This window comes from Emydura macquarii, unplaced genomic scaffold (assembly GCF_026122565.2).
Source record: "Emydura macquarii macquarii isolate MOO-44397 ecotype Brisbane River unplaced genomic scaffold, CSIRO-AGI_Emac_v2 contig_1477, whole genome shotgun sequence".
Classification (NCBI taxonomy): Eukaryota; Metazoa; Chordata; order Testudines; family Chelidae; genus Emydura; species Emydura macquarii.
Genome location: NW_027131614.1, coordinates 19,352,473 through 19,369,248, shown reverse-complemented (window position 1 = coordinate 19,369,248; position 16,776 = coordinate 19,352,473).

The window sequence follows — 16,776 nt, the reverse complement described above, 5'->3', positions numbered from 1 at the left end:
CAAACAAACAATATTGTATGTGAGTGGCAGCAAGGTTTAGTGCTGACCGGGCACTGGACAAGGAGTCAGGAGAATGGGTTTCTATTCTTGGTTCTGCCATGGGCCTGCATGTGACCTTTGACAAGTCATTTCACCTCTCTGTGCACCTCTTAGCCCTCTTGCCTTTTTGTTTGTCTTGTCTACTTAGACTGTAATCTCTCCCTCTCTCTTATCATGTGTTTGTCCAGTGCCTCACACAACGAAGTCCTGATCTGGGTTGACGCTTATTATAATACAACAATTAACATACTATAACATACGGCATTTCTCATTGCTGCCAATGTAATTTCAACATAGTGATTGTTATATAAGAGGTCTCAAATAATTGGATTATTTTAAGAGTGTGTCATCATTTCTGTATGCCCAAGTCTATGGGAAGGGGTGATATCAGTAATATGTGGGCAGAGGCAAGAAAAAAAATAGACTGTGTTCAAATTGAAACTAAAAATAGAGGAAAAAAGACAGCTTTAACATAAGCACATTATATGGAGTGATGTACCTGTTGGCAGAGGACCTGCACTGGACTTTGGCCCCTCTACTGTGCCTATGATGGGTGCCATGAACTAACACGGGAGGTGGGCAGCACCTTGTCCGTAAATAGGCTAGCATGGAAGAGAGAGCTATGTGGCTACATATTGGTTCTGCAGAGGCAGAACCAGCCCATAGGATGGATTAGCAGTCACACAATAGTTACAATGAAACCCCAAAGCCCTCCTCACAGGTTAAGGGAGTAGGTTCTGACCCATTAGTTACCTAGCCAAAGTCCATTTACAAAGGCTTCATGCTTGTTATTAGGGTAATGACCCTCACTCTGGAAGAAGAGGACAGGAGTAACTGGTAACTATGTTCTCAGAGTTTCCCCTCTATTCCATCTCCTCCTCAAAATCTTTGTTGTCCTTATGTAATGCCTTCAGAACCTGAGGTGAATGGTGAATTTTGTATGGGTAGCTGTGCATGTTACATCACTTAAATTAAAGAAATAATGGGCCAGCTCCTTCATTCCTTGCTCACTTAAAACGCCCATTAACGTCAATGAAAGTTTTTTGGGGTACATGAGAAATGCTGCTCAGTTTAGCAGATTTTAGCCACAATGATATTCAAGGATATGCACTGAGCACTATATCTGAGGAGAGGATAAAGACCCTTGTGACAGACACACAAAATAATTACTACTATCTGTATTTACAGTTAATCTCTGCTGTATCAAATGCCACTATTCTGAAGACATTCTGCCATACATTAATAATATGCAGCATTCAATGCTAAAATAATTCAGCCTGTCCAACAGATATTATTCGTAGTTTGACTTGTGCAAGGCCAAGAAAGTCATGGGTGCTAGTTTTCCATGTAGTCAGGCTGGCTTTATAGTAGGTTGGATTTAAAAGTCTAATTTAGGTACTCATTTCTGGAAAACGTGGCTGGTGTATAACTCATGTAATTGAAGGGGGGAGGTGTGGAGGAGCATGCAAGTCACTGGGTATCTACCCCTTGGAACTGTGTGTGCAAATATCTGCTATTTGGTGTAATCTAGTGGATTCTAAAGGCATACTTGCTCTTCAGAAGTGGTTTTTGGATTTTTGCCTTTTTTTTTAAAGCTACATGGATAAATTATCTCTGCAAGAGATGATTTAGCAGTACTCACTACATCAGAGGCCAGGAAAGCAGTCCCAATGCATCCATCTTCACTGTGGTAGAATTTAACAAAGCTCCCTGCACTATATAGGTGTGTGTGAGGAAGAGCTGAGAATTGTATTGATGAAGGGAAAGAAGGGCGACAGTCTGCTGGTATGTAAGATTCCCCCACTAGCAGCTGGATGGGAGGGGAGTGAATAACAGGGGGATGTATTGGCTTGGAGGGGGGTGCCAAAAAGGGAGAGGGGGGAGAATAAACAGATTCCAAATCTCCCTCCAGTCATGTACAATCTCCCTTAAGACTCTGGCCAGCACTCTTCAGATTTGTTGTTGTCTATTAGGTGCCCTTACAGTAGTTACCCCCAGAATGCAATTGCAAAGGGTTTAGAGGTGCTTATGATTCTATTAACGTGGGTATTACCTACTGCTGTATTAGTTCTCTTCTTCTTCTTCTTTTTTTTTTTTTTTAAATAACATACGTCTCTTTATTATAACAAAAGTAGGTTAACCCTTTAGTAAGTTACAGACAAAGAGTACAGTCTTGGTCAATGTTTTTTTTCCCCAATCTGGACATTGTAGTTTGCTTTCAGAGGACACCTGTAACTGGGTCTTTGGAAGATACAGATGCATGTCATGTCAAGTGTTGTTTTTCTGGGTTATCTTAAAGTATGCGGTCAAAGACATAACCAGTTCCCCTATTCTTTCCTCATACACCACTAGTTTTAGGACTTCTCCAGTTGTCAAAGTTTTTCGTATTTTCAAACTTGAATACTTCATAATTTCAGGAAGAAAAAAGAAACATGCACAATAGTTTCCGATCGTTAAATTTTTTTGAGTGAGTCATGCGCCTGCCTAGCTAGATAAATACAACAGGACATCCTGTAGCTGTTGTACAGTTTTTCTTTAACTCTAACACTTAAAAAAAACCTCAACGCAAATAGTGAATCAAGGAAGAGAAGAGGGCAGTGGAATCATACACCCCACCTCCAGGATCGTGCACCCTTCTGCACTTGGATCTCCTCCCCAGTCAGGAGGAGGTCAGTCAACCCAGTAGCGTGGATATACCACCCTAGTCCCTGCACCCATGCAGAGCTCTCCAGGAATCTGCCTGTGTGTAGTGGTCGGTACAGGGACACTTATATGTGGTGTCTCTCTGGCAAGCAACAGGAAATCCAAACACAATGTAATGCAGCCTGAGGGAGATGAGAGAAGCTGTGTTCACTTTTCTGTGCCCTCCACCAAAGGTGAGGAAGTCCATAGATTATATGCCATGAGTTCTGCTGGCAAGGAACCAGTAAGAGGTCAAAGGGCCACAGAGGTTGTGTGGAAGCAGAAGATGTCTATGCCAATGGTTCAGTTCCCTAGCAGATCTTAGAAAGTGTGGGAGTGGAAATCCATGCATTTATAGAATCATAGAAGTGTCGGACTTGAAAGAGACCTTGACAGGTCTCTTTAGAAGCTAAATTCCTTGTTTCTTCTGTGTAAGGGGGAGAGAGAGCCCTACTCCAAAGGGAGAATCTGCAGGTGATGCTGTGAAGGGGATCCTCACTAAGTTTTCCACCTGCCTAGACTTTTCTCTTGATGCTGATATTGGGATAAAGCCAACCATACCCCCAATAAAAAAGAATCAAACAAGATATTGTCTTATGCACCCAATGGAAAAAACTCAAACTCAAAGAATTTCATTTGCATACCTGGTTTATGTATACATAACAGAGGAAGGAGAAAAAAGTCAAAACACCCTGGCAAGAAAATATCTTCGTCGTTCCAAACTGACTGCAAATATAAACAGTTTTGAACTTCACATCTACAAAAATCCAGCTATTGCCATAAGGCCTTGCAGAAAATAACTGACACAAGGCAGGTGATCTAGTCAGAGATTTTGTAATAGAGTTGAGACGCAAGTAGCTTTCATTTATGTATAACGCTATATGAGAGATTTTTTTAATAAGTAAAATGGTGACATAAGAGGGGCAATTACAGAAGCGAGTATAGTTTATAAAGCTTTTTATCCATGCCATCTGTGTATATCACTGCTGTGAATGTTACTGACCATGGAAAACCAGGAATTTGTAACCTTCATATGCAGTTTAAATGCCTCCTCTCTCAAGAGGTGTTGTGCCCACCGTTGAGTTACAGGAAGGAGCATCCATAGGTAGGAATGATTGTTTCCTAATACCTCCAGGGCGAGATGTTGCATGTAACAAATGTTCCTGGCTGGTGCCCTTTATTGATAAAACAGCAAGTTATCTTGAATCTTTGGGGTGAGTAGATTCATCCAGAAATACCATCATATCAATAGCTGTTGATATGTTGTTAACGGTTTGCCATGCCACCACGTACCTCTGCCACGATGCCTACAAGTCACTACTCATGGGCACTGGTTAGGCTGGTGGTCTGCCATGACCACATGTAAGCCAGTGGTCTGAATGAGCTCTCTTGCCATCTATTGATGAACTGGAGGAAAAGATCTCTGGAACAGGCCTAATTTACATAGACACGTCTACTTTGCCAGTATGATCAGCATTGGTTGTTTTGGTTAAAATTCACATGAGTCTTGGATGAAGGGGTAATGAAATATTGTTATCATTACTGTATGGCTAAAGGGCAGCAGAACTGTACTTAATATGCCCTAATGGATGGGTTACCATAACTTTAACCTCACTCGCTAAGTGTCGAGTAGTGAGCCAAATCCAAGTGAAAGTCATAAGGGTTGGGGGCAGATGTTCCTACTGGGTGATTCTGTTTAAGGACTCTAGGTGCTGTCTGCCCCTCCTCCTCTACTGTTTTAAAAACAGAACAGATCAAACTCAATTGAGAGTCCTTGCCTCTTCTAAGGGCTCCTCTATATGGCTCTGTATTTATTTCAAACTGGGGGGATGTGGATTGCAGCACACACTGAAGTGCTGCACTGTAACTCTTCCATTTGGATGCTACAAGTATGAACTAAAGGGTACCTAGTTTGCATTAATATAGTCCTCTTCAACCAGGACCATGTTAATGCAAACTAGGTACCTTTCAGTTTGCGCTAGCAGTGTCCATATAGGGCAGTTAGAGTGCAGCTCTTTGGTTTGTGCTGCAATTCATACCCCTGGAGTCTGAACTAAAAGGCCCTGTAAACAAGCCCGAAGTGATCACTGGTGCTGAAATAAATTGGTGTAGGGGGCTAGCTTTAGATATGGTGTGGAGGTGGTGTTTGAAGACCTGGTTGAAGGTGTTTCGGTCAAAGACCATATAGAAGAGGCAGTGACAATGAGGTTCCCCTCTACCCAGTGAAATCACTGAGGACTGGGCTAGAGGGCTGGAACCTCAGAACATGGCATCATAGCTAAAGGCAGCATGGTGAGAGATGCAGCAACATCAAAGGCATCTCCAACCCAGCAAATCCCAATATGATTACTAATAGCTGGGCAAGATGGTAGGGACGCTGTAGGACTGGATTGGACCAAGTCTTCAGCAGAGGTGACAATGAGTCAGGCAAGAGATGCCTCTGCTAAGGGCTGAAGGTGAACACACCTGAATGCACCCCTAGACTCTGGGACTTCACTGACCTTGGCCAACAAACCATAAGTAGGGTGCAGCAGAGGGAAAGGGGAATGACACATTAAAGGGACGTTCATCTATTGGACTTTCACATTGCCACGTGGGAAACTGAGGCAAAGGGCTACTACCTCATATTGTTGGGTCACAGTCTTCTCCTATCTGGAATAGCCTTCCTGTATCAGCTTTTTTGTCCTCGCCTCTCTTCAAATTGCATCTTAAAATTTACATTTCTTTTCCTTCTTAATTTTGCTCACACTGTTCTTAACCCTCTTTATAAAACCTTTCGAAAAATACTAAAAGAAATAAAGTTGTACCGTATTTCAGCTGGGTTTTTTAAATAAGATTTATCCAGCTGGCTGTGAATGTTTTATTGGTTACTTTAATAGCACTTTTATTATGCTTTCATCATTGAATATGGCCTAATCACTCCAAACCATTAATTCTCTTTATACGTCAGAGAGCATCTAGCAAAACTGGTTTAGGAATGTGTTTATGAATAAAAAATTCTGACAGCTTGCATCCAGTGTTGACCTGACAATAAGTTAATTGGCTCACAAAAAATAAGCATGTTTCCTTGTTCCTTAAAAAAGCTTTTAAAAATTGTCAGACAAGCCACACGTGATGCAGTTTTATTGATTTTATTTTTTAAAAAGCTTGTACTGTGATGGACTTCTCACAATTGTTACATTTTTCTATAAAGACACCATTCTTCAGTGCACCTAGAATATACAGAAGCACATCAGGCATGCAGTAAATAAAGGTGTAAATTCCTTCATAATTTTGTGGATTGTTTTAGTTTAAAGCATATGATAGCATATACACTGCTAGATTTCCTGATTAGTTCAGTTCAGTATTAATGAACAATTATTACCACCTAATGGTTGGTCGGCTTATGTGAAATAAACTGTCTTTGCCCAGATCCAAGAAGACCACACAAACCATCATCAGGATTGGCAGCCTTGTTAACCGTCTAAGCAGAGAGGCCAAGAGTACAGAGGCTGAATTGTACTCTTGTTCCTTGAGCTGGCCCCGACATGAGGCATCTCACTGGAGAAGCTTGGAGCTTCACTCTCCAGCGATGTCAGTCCATCATTCATAAGTGGTTATTCAGATTTGGTTCCCATTTTATGGAGTTGTTCTAGGTGCTGTTTGCTTCTGTAGTGTCCAGACAACCTCAACTGGGCCCTGACCAAGCCTGTCAGCATTGGTGTAGGAGTGCATCAGGCCTGCCCCCTGTCTGGAGAACTCTCTGCTGTCACAGTTGAGCCCTTTACCCATTTCCTCTGCAAGATGATGGTGGGATTGGTTCTGTGAAAACCAGACCAGCATGTGGTCCTGTAAGCGTGTATGCCAGTGACATACTCCTTGTGGCCCAGGTGCAGATGGAGACTTGCCATCTGTTCACAGGGCTCCTCCTCCAAGACCTCTGAGCTGACTGTTTTTATTGCAGGCCCTGGAAGGTTATTTCAACAACCAAGTCCATGGTGACTACTGGGAGGAAGACCCAACTTCCTGCACAGGTGATGGAGGTCTCCTTAGTGCACCAGAGGTTGGTCTTTGTTGATGTTACTTTAATGAGAAACCTCCAGGTCTCTGGCAGGCAGGACTGGGTAGATCCTATGGTGCTTGCCCACTGCATGAGGTTATCCATTCCTATGTACAACATCATGTGCTCCAGGAGGTCAGAGCTGTCCTACCTCTCCTGCTTTATCATGAGTGGGTCCTGCAAGAGGGTGCTTTCTGCCAGCCCCTGTGCCAGGAGCTCTCCTGACCACCCCTAATGCACCACCCCAGCCAGCTTAATGTTACTTTGCCACCGTGCCGAGATAGCATCTCAAGGTACTCACGGTCTGATGTATATTTCCTTGCCTTCATGTCCCATCCTGATATAAAGTGGTGGGATGTTCTACCTTCTGTGAGGGTGAGGAACCTTGGTGGGCCATCCTCTATTCCACCTTGGTATCTCAGCTTGCTAGGGATATTAGCTAACCACTCCTGCATGGAGTGAGGAACGTAGGCATGTGGCTGGCACAGTTCAGATGCCCCCAAAACCTCTCCTTTCTGCAGAAAGATTGAGACCATGGCACATGCTTGTCACCAGTGCCCCAGGGTGCAGCCTCTCTTCTGGCTCCTCTGAACCTCCTGCTGAGATTATAGGTGCACTTTTCCCCATGTCTTTGTTTTGGCACTCATCATCTCTGTACTCACAAAGTCATGAGACCTCCCTCCTGGCACTGGTCAAGATGGACATATATCAGTCCTGGAGGAAGCTCTACAACACATGCATCCAGGCAAAGTTCCTCTGGGCACTGTCCGCTGATTCCTTGGATTCCTTCATGGAGCAGAGAGTTGTGTCTGGGGTTCTCTGCTTCGTGTCTTCATTTAGTAACCTCATTTTGAGCTTACGACCAGCGTTCCTGTTCCGTTTGTTGTCCCCTGTAAATACATGGTCTCCTCCCAGGCACCCCTTGTGGCTCCAGCCCTGCAAGTTTCCCTCTTCGTTCTTTAAATAAACTCAGTACAACCTTCCCAGTCTCCAGCCTCACTCCAGTCCCTCTAGCTGTGGTGTTTCTCTGCCCTGTTTCCTTCCCATTTAGGATTCCAGCTCCTGCCTGGAGACATCAGAAGGCTCACCCTTCATTCCTTAATCTTCAGCCCTTTCTGGCTCTACAGCTTCAGCTCTCCAGTTCAGAGAGCCAGCAGGCATTCTGCTGCTCTCAGCCTTCAGCCCTTTCTGGCCATGGCTTTTTGGCCTGGTGAAGTTTGGGTGACCTTCTGATTGCCTTCCCCATTCCGCTCTGGCTCCACTGCTCAACCAGGGAACACTCACCACCCTCTCCAGCCCAGGTCTGCTCTTCCTCTGAGCTCTCCTTACTCTCTGGACTCTCTCCCTTGCTAGACTTTGGGTTCTGCATGTTATCTCTGTATTCTGAACTCTCACTTACAACTCGCAGGGTGCTTCACCCTCCCTATTACACCAAACTAGGCTGCATCTGGAGTGCAACAGGAGTGCTGAACCCAATTTCATTTAATGGGCCAGCTACCCTGTTACATCCCCCATCCTAGTTCCTAGGGGCCCTCCCTCCACCATCTCCTAAGATTCAAACAGGCCAACATCATTAATAACATAATACCTAGCTCCCATATAGTGCTTTTATCAGTAGACCTCAAAAGCACTTCACAATCTTTAATGTAATTATCCTCACAATACCCATGTGAGGTAAGGAAGTACTATTATCCCCATTTTACAGATGGGGAATCAAGGCACAGACAGGCTAAGTGATTTGCCCAACATCATAAAGGAAGTCTGTGGTGTAGCAGGGACTTGAACCCAGGTCTCCAAAATCCTAGGCTTGTGCTATAACCACTGCACCATCCTTTCTCATTCAGACGTGCTAAAGTAACAAAAGCTTAGAAAATCACGCAAGAATTCAAGTCTAGCGCACACTCATTACGTACATCTTGACCTTTATTTAAACAAATAGTGCTAACCTTCTTTTTTCATGCCTTACAGGATATAATTCTAAGTTACCATAGCTGTGTGATCACTAGACTTAGTCAATACTGACTTTTGCCAAAACTGCTATTAGTAATTCCCTTTCAAGAAACAATGCTTTGTTGACTAAAGCAATGGTAGAGTTGTTTGGCATTTGCTAGCTCAATATTTATGTAATCTTCAGTCTTTAACTGCACCACGGATATTTTGCTCTGGCAGATACCGGCCACAGCAACAGTTTAAACCCCTGTAATTAATGGTGTCCCTTTTCTTTATGCTGTGCCTTAATTTTACACTTGTATGAAAACATAAATGACAGTTCCTTATTAGCACAAATCATTTACTAAAGGGACATCAAGGCCACATTTCCAAAACATCTTTTTCAGACCCTAAAGAACTGGGTGGAATTTGCACATGGTGGGACATGTCCTGTGCACAGGCTAACCACAGTAGCTGAATAGCTTGATTAGAGGCCTGACTTCACACCACACAATCCTGTGTGTGGCTCTTAATATATTGGGTGTTGCTATTTGGTAGATTTCTCCACTTGTCCAATCGCTACCTGCAGATCAGCTAGGACTCAATGTAACTTCTGCTCCTACTGTAAAGTGGGTGACTAGTGGGTACTAGAAGGATCCAATGAGCAATTGCAGCACATGGTATATTAGTAACACCCTGAGAGGAAGCCTTGTATGGGACCCACCTTGGTCCTAGCTTGGGGCTGAGAGGAGCATCTCTGCTGCTGATTGGTGTCAAGTAGGGGCAAAAGGGATGACTGAGGGCTGAGCATGGAAAGGGAGAAAGGAACGCTTATTTAGGAAGTGGACTGGGGAAAGGTCAAAGTAGATTATGGCACCAAGGGCACGCAGGAGAAAAATGGGGTGGAGAAGAAGTGGACCAAGGAGAATCAGAGAAGGGATCAATTGTCACGAAGAGGTAAAAGGTCAAAGAGGATGGGACAAGTGGAAAGAAAAGTTAATTTGAAGCAAATCAGACACTGAAAAAACCCAAGGAAGAAAGATTGGCACATGCAGGAGAAGAAAGTGGAATGGGGGGGGGGGGGGGAATAAAGGAGCCACAGGAGGCCAGCTTTCATCCCTGGTGTAACTTGACTGTAATGTTTGAGACAAACCAGTGAAGAATTTGGCCCACTAAGTTTTTTAATTTTAAAATAAATTGCTGTCCGGTGTGGTCCTGCCAAGTCATTTTAGAGGGATGGTGTCAACGTGGGTCTTTCTGAAGACAACTAATCTAATAGTGTGCGTGTGAAAGGCAAGTCATAAAATCAGCTGCTACAGATGTTTTCATACAGCCTTTTTTCCTCTCTTACAAAGAGTTAAATTAGGCGACACTGAGTTAACTTCTTTACTGCGTAGGCCATAATGGATGGCAGGTGTGGAGGTGGCATGAAGGGAAACACCCAGAAGCGGATTACTTAGCATTCTGTATTGCAGCAGACATGGACATGAGCGGGTTGTGTGGGCCCTTGTCCATTTACTAGCAAATTTTAAAGACTTCTGAGCCGCATGTGATGTGTAGAAGGCAGCCCTACCACTCAGGGGCACAACTGTCACTTGGCCATTCCTAGTTCATCAGCGCTGTTTAACAGCAGCTGTCACTACTGGTAATACATTCCTTCCACTGCATTAGGAGCATTGTGAACTACTCCTCTGACCATGAGCTTGACAGATCTACTGGCTGTTGCTCAGTGACCCCCTCAGCATACTTGACAGATACTGATTTGACATCTCGATGGCTGCAGCTATTTCAGAGATCCAGTTCTGTCTATCCTTGACAACGCTTTGCATTTATGCAAAGATGATGGGGAAAGCATAGCGACGCTTTGAGCAATGGGACATCACCTGTGACAGTCTAAGCAGCCTGCACACCATTTACAAGGGCCTCTGACATTTTTGTGTGTGTGTGTAAAGATCCAGCAGTCTAACCAGTGACAGAATTTGGGGCATTTTTTAACAATTTTCCTCTGTTACTTTATAAGTCAGCTGAGCACATATTTACACGAACAATAGGCTGCAGATTACAAGAGATGTACACCTGTTATCTTTAGGACTACTCAGTGTGTTTATTATTATAAACTGGAGCAAATGTCAGATGTCGACCAGTCCTATAGTTTACATCCAAATCGTGGTACATTTAACAAAAAGCATTTAGAAATCCAAGGGCAGAGTGAAAAGAGTCATAATTTTAAAAATATTCTTTCAAGCCAAATCCCCAGTCTTCCCTTCAACTAACGGTCTGACTACACTATCGATGAAACCAAGAAGCATGAAAACACGTGGGGCCAGATTCTCTGGCCTGCTCTACCTCATGTGAGCTCCTCCTGAGACCCCAAAGGGATGGAATTTAGGCCTAGCTGCTTTGCTGGGGATATCACCCATATGAGCCAGCTAGTCATGTTAGCCAGCTCCTACGTGAGCCTCCCTGAAGCCCTCTGCCAAGTGGCTTTGATGGGAAGAGGGAGAGGGAAGGAGAAGTAGTGGACAGAGCTGCGCCCTGGCTATGCTCAGTTGGAATACAGTCCTTTAGGGTTCTTTGCCAGCTAGTACAAGTTAGAGCAGTTTAGCAGGCCAAAGAATGACTCCTTGACGCCATCTCTGTGTCCAGCAGAGAATCTGGCTCTCGGTAATATTCTGTTCATTTTTAGCAGAAGCTGTAGAGTTGGAAAAACTTGTGCACATTAGATTAGCCAAGAGGTTTTAGTTTATTTAATTGAAATGTACATAATGCACATAACACATTCTGGTACATGTTTTCAAAGATGGGCTCACCCATTTTATGCTTAAAAAAACACCCATGTCTGGCCCTGAAATCCCACAACTGCATGTACAGAAATATCAATTTTATACCTGGCCTTGCATATGGGGGGGGTTGACCCAGTGAGTTTGTGTGACTCTTTTGTGGGCACTCCTGTTACACTTTTGAATGTTTGAGCCTTTGAGTTTAACTCTTTTTATAATGAGTAAGAGTATTTATCAAAAGGAAGGTGGGAAACCTGCTTGTGGGTTATGTCAATAATGGCATCTCAGGAGTGTGAAATGTTTGGCTTGTTTGTGCAAAGTTGGATTGAATTGAATCTAACTTTAAAATGTGGTCCACAGAAAGAATGTCAACACGTTTGCCAGTTTGAAACTATTGGCACATCGGGGTCACACCTATGTATGGCAGAAATTAATTTAGTTACTCAGGTATCTCTTGGAGTAAAATAAGCCCCCCATCTTTGACAAAAGACTCAAACTGGAAAACAAGGAGTTCTTCTTATCTTTGTAACCCTTCTGCCACATGGAGTCAGCAGCCACAAGGGTCAGGTTCAATATCTAGGCATTCATCTTAACAATACAAAACAGAATCGGCTTGAGCCCCCACCCAGTAATCTGGAGAAATTAAACACCCCACTGCTAAGAGGCAATACTTTCCCATTTGCAAGCACTGAGTCTGTGTCTAGCAAAGAGAACTTTTATTAAAAAGGAACCCAGCATTAGCTTGGGAAAACACCACAACCCCGACTTGAAAGCAAATAACCATGCAAAATCAGCCACCTCAGAGTACGTTGGGCAGTGCCCTTTGCCTCAGTTTCTCACCTGGCGGTTTGAAACTCCAACAACAAATGTTCCTTTAACATCATTACTCCCCTCTCCCTCCACTGCACCCCTCTCACAGCTGCCGTCCTTGGTCAGTGAAGACCCAACATTCAGAGGTTCACTCACGTGACCTCCCACCGCAGGGGTGAGGAGCATCGAGGAGAGCCTTCATTGCTGGGCCGTGCACTCTCCCACCACACTCTGCTGCTGCCGTCTCACTGCCATGATGTCATGTTCTGAGGATTCCCTGCTTAACCCAGCGCTCGGTGATTTCAGAGGGTAGCAGGGAGCCTCCCTGCTAGTGTAGGCTGCGCAGTCTCTTTCATTGCAATGCCGTCCCACAGCAGGTCTAAGACTCAGTACCTGGTTGTCAGTGGCTTTAACAGCAGTGATCACTGAATAAAACAAGGACTCTCAATCGAGTCTAATCAGCTGTGTCTTTAAACAGTGGGGAAGGTCAAATGGTGTCTAGGACTCCTTAGGTAGAGCCCACACCACCAGGTAGGAACACCTATCCTCACCCTCTCTCTCTCTGGAATATGACATCCCTACGGGCCCCTGCTAAGAGAGTGAAGTTCAGTTTAGGGGGAAATCCCTCAACCAGGACAGGCTTAAGTACAGTTCTGCTGCCTGTTACTCATAAAAATAAGGATGACATTTCATTACCCCTGCACACAATGCTAAAGTGATTTGTAACCCAACACCAGCCAAAATCAATCACTTTGGCAAAGCAGCTCCCTCTCCTACACACCGAGGCTGTGTAAGTGTGTTTATGCAAATATAGTCTGTTCCTGAAGTCTTCCCTCCCCACCTCACCTCATCAGTAGATGTCAGGGAGTGCTCACTCAGACCCTGCTTACATCTTCATTATGCACTTCATGAGTGACGTGAATATTCCTTGGATGCAGCCAGTTTCCTCTGCTCCTCAGACAGAATTATATTCATGTGAACCAAGAAACATGGATCCACTCCTTTCTAATGGATCCTGGGTGTGACAATTTTTTTATGGTATCCCTGATCTATTAAAGACCAGTCAGTTGATCTGACATGCATAGAAAAAGGCAAGTAGTATGTACTATAGGATGTATGCAGGCAGCTTCCTCTTTCTTTAGGTCTCTTTCACTAGTACCACGCTACCAAAGCCTAGCTCATAGCAAGTGCTTTTAAAGCTGGCTAGCAGTGCTGGAAGGATTTGCTTCAGCTATTCATCAGGCTATCCACTCACTTTGGAGCGTGAAGAAATAAACAAACAAACAAAGAATTCCTGGCCGACACAAAAAGATGAGGGAAGTTGAATCCAATATTAAACATAACCAGAAAATTACAATCTAACCAAGGAGCTAGCTGTTTCTCAAACCTCAGAACTAGGAAATCTCCAGGTAAGCACAGGAAGGAAGGTACAAAGATAACTAGAATTAACAAGAGTAAATTTAGGATGTGTATTAGGAAGATTTCAATACAATGAGATCTAATAGGCTGTGGATTAGTCCCACAATTGTCTCTAGGAAAGATGCCAACTTTTCCTGCTTTAACCATATTGGGTGCGTATAATTTTAGTTTGGCTGATGTTCAAAAAGAGATTGAATCAATCAATGCCTCTCCCCCTCTCCCCCCCCCCGCGCGAAGTGTTTAAAAATGGAATCCCTTTAACTTCTTAGGGCATTGGTCCAAAATATGAACTAACAGGCTGCAAATTTCCATTAAAAATAATCAAAGCATTTTGGAGTAATGGGACTACAAATCAACAACTGGAAAAACTAACCTTTTGTACTCTTAACCTTTTAAAAACAGCTAAATAGATTTCCCCCCTCCCCCATTTTTACAGTGACTGCAGAATATCCACATAACTATGTGGATATGTTATCCCCATAGTTTTCAAGCTTGAAAATAACTTTTCTTTACTAGATTATTTTTCCTTTTCTATTTTCTTGCTTGTCCAAAATCTCCTCTGTCATATTAACTGCACATTTAGGAATAGTATTTGTAAATTTTCCTGTGATGTTTGTTAGCTGGATGGCTTCCTCTAAGACATACAATCCAAAATGTTTGTCATGCAAGAAAAAGAAAAAAACAAACAAAAATAAATGCAAAATATATTGCTCTTGCCATTTATCTTTTTACTGATTGATTATAAAACGGGCTAACAATCTGGACCTAAACTACTTGATAATTCTTCAATGAAAAATAAAACTAGTAGAAATAATGCAACTGCTGGCCATGCAGATAGTAGAACTTCTGTAGGGAAAATGTTTGCGCTTGTTGGTACTGTTGGACCCAGATTCCACCCCCTAGCTCAGTCTCCCATTCTCCAAACCATACATTTTAATGTACCTTTTTACTGGAATCAAATCCACAAATTGAAATATTCAAGTACTTGATCAGATTTGTTGACATTTTTATGAGAGGTTCTTTAAGCCAATTTCATTTTCCACTCTTTAAGCCAATTTCATTTTCCACTCTGCCTTTCATTTAATAGCATGTTTTAACTGTCCTCATTACATTTCCAAGTGCTCTGCATTGCTTCTGACTTCATGACTTATGAAGAACTTTCAATCTTTGCACTTTTGTTCAAACAAAATGATTATTCCTCCTTTCTAAATTAAACTACTAGCTATTCTAAGGGATCTCCCTCAAGTTATTGTTTTGGCTACTCCACATATGGTACCATCACTAATATCCTCTGTGTTATTTAGTTTTAATATTCAAGGACAATTGCAGGAGGCCCTCAGGTATTCTGGTGACAGAGGGGACATCTGAGACCTTAGCTAGACCTTTTTAACATTTTTTGCCTGTTTTCAGGTTCTGCATTGCCCAGTGTTTTTCCTTCCTTTTCTCCCCTGTAGTTTGTACAATAGCTCATGAAGGGACATAACGCGAAGAATAACATCACTATCCCCTTTTTACAGCTTATATAAACGTTTACAGTCTGGAGGCCCAACCCAAAGTCCATGGGAGTATTAACAGAGACTTTCATGAGCTTTGGATCCGGTTATCAAAACATAAAATTTATTCTGGAAAATGAACACTGACTCTTCAAATATGCCAGTCTTTCTCTCCAGCATTTCAGTGATAGATTTGGGGGTATATCTCTTTTCATGTTTTCTGACCTATACAAGTTGTTCTTTATTTAGACCTTTTGACTTGCTTCAGACGGGAGACCAAATCAAAGTCCCCTGTCACAAATAAAATGCCCCTGAAATGCAGAGCTGGATTGAACAATAGATTATCAATGATTTCTTTTGTTTTGTTTTTGTGTGCGTTGGATAGATCTTTGTATAGGCAGTTTCTTGCTTAGCTATAATTCTTGAGACAGGTATGCATCTGCCTTCTTTATTAGACAGGAACTACATTACTTGACCTGGGAAGCTTTTTCTGCTACGGATAATTACACATCTTTGTTTATTTTTCTTATAAAACACAGAATATATGTCTCAAATCCAATCCCTTTTCATGTTAGTCAAATCTTCTTGAAAAGATGTTTCTGGTGGATAGAATCATGGAAATGTAGGGCTGGAAGGGTCCTCTAGAGGTCATCTAGCCCTGCACTGAGGCAGGACCTAGTATCCCTAGTTCATTCCCCAGAGGTGTCTGTCTAACCTGTTCTTAAAAATCCACCAATGCCAGGGATTCCACAACCGCCCTTCCATTGATGTCACTGTAGCATAGACACTGCCTAGAGTGCCATAGCTGTGCTGCTGTAGTGTAGACATACCCTGAATGGCAGTATAGCTGTCAGGGATAAATATTGGCCCCAGTTTTGATTGTCTGCATTCTTGTGCCAAGTGAAGGAATGGAGGAGAGGAGGCAATTTGGGTCATTTGAGGGTCCATTTGAGGACTGATGTGGAGATGCTTTAACTTTATGTTCAAACTGCTATAGCTTTCTAGGGACTGAGCAAAAGAAAATAGCCGGAGCTCTGTGTGGTCCAGATATATCCCCTGGGAGGGGATGCGCAGCTCTTGTTGCTGCCTCCTGTCAGCTGGATGTGATGCTGCAAGCACCTGCCCCAGGTGCTCCCCTAGGTTGTTGACGTCACTAGGTGAGTCTGCAGTGACCCAGCCCTCCAGCCAAGACACAGTCTAAAATGGAGGAACCCTTCCAGGATAGCAAAAGTCCAACAAACTGTCGGCTCTCACCGAGGTCTTCAGCCTCATCTCCGGGCCTTTAAATATAGCCCTGTGCTGAGTTTCTAAAGGTGACTTGTCCTCTTCTCAGGGCTTCAGCCACTGGGGGCGGAACCTGGGCTTGCACACTATTCTGGGTACTACCCCAGGCACCCTACAAACAGCATCCATGCACTGCTGCCTCCAGTTCCTGGCTGTTATTCCCTGGGCTTTTTCCTACACAGCCCCTTTCTCCTCACCCTTTCCTCAGGGCGGTCTCTCTCAGATTCTCCTCCTCCCTGCTGAATGCAAGTGCCATCAGACCCTGTCTGCTGGGTCTCTCTCGAGCACCTCTGACCGGCCA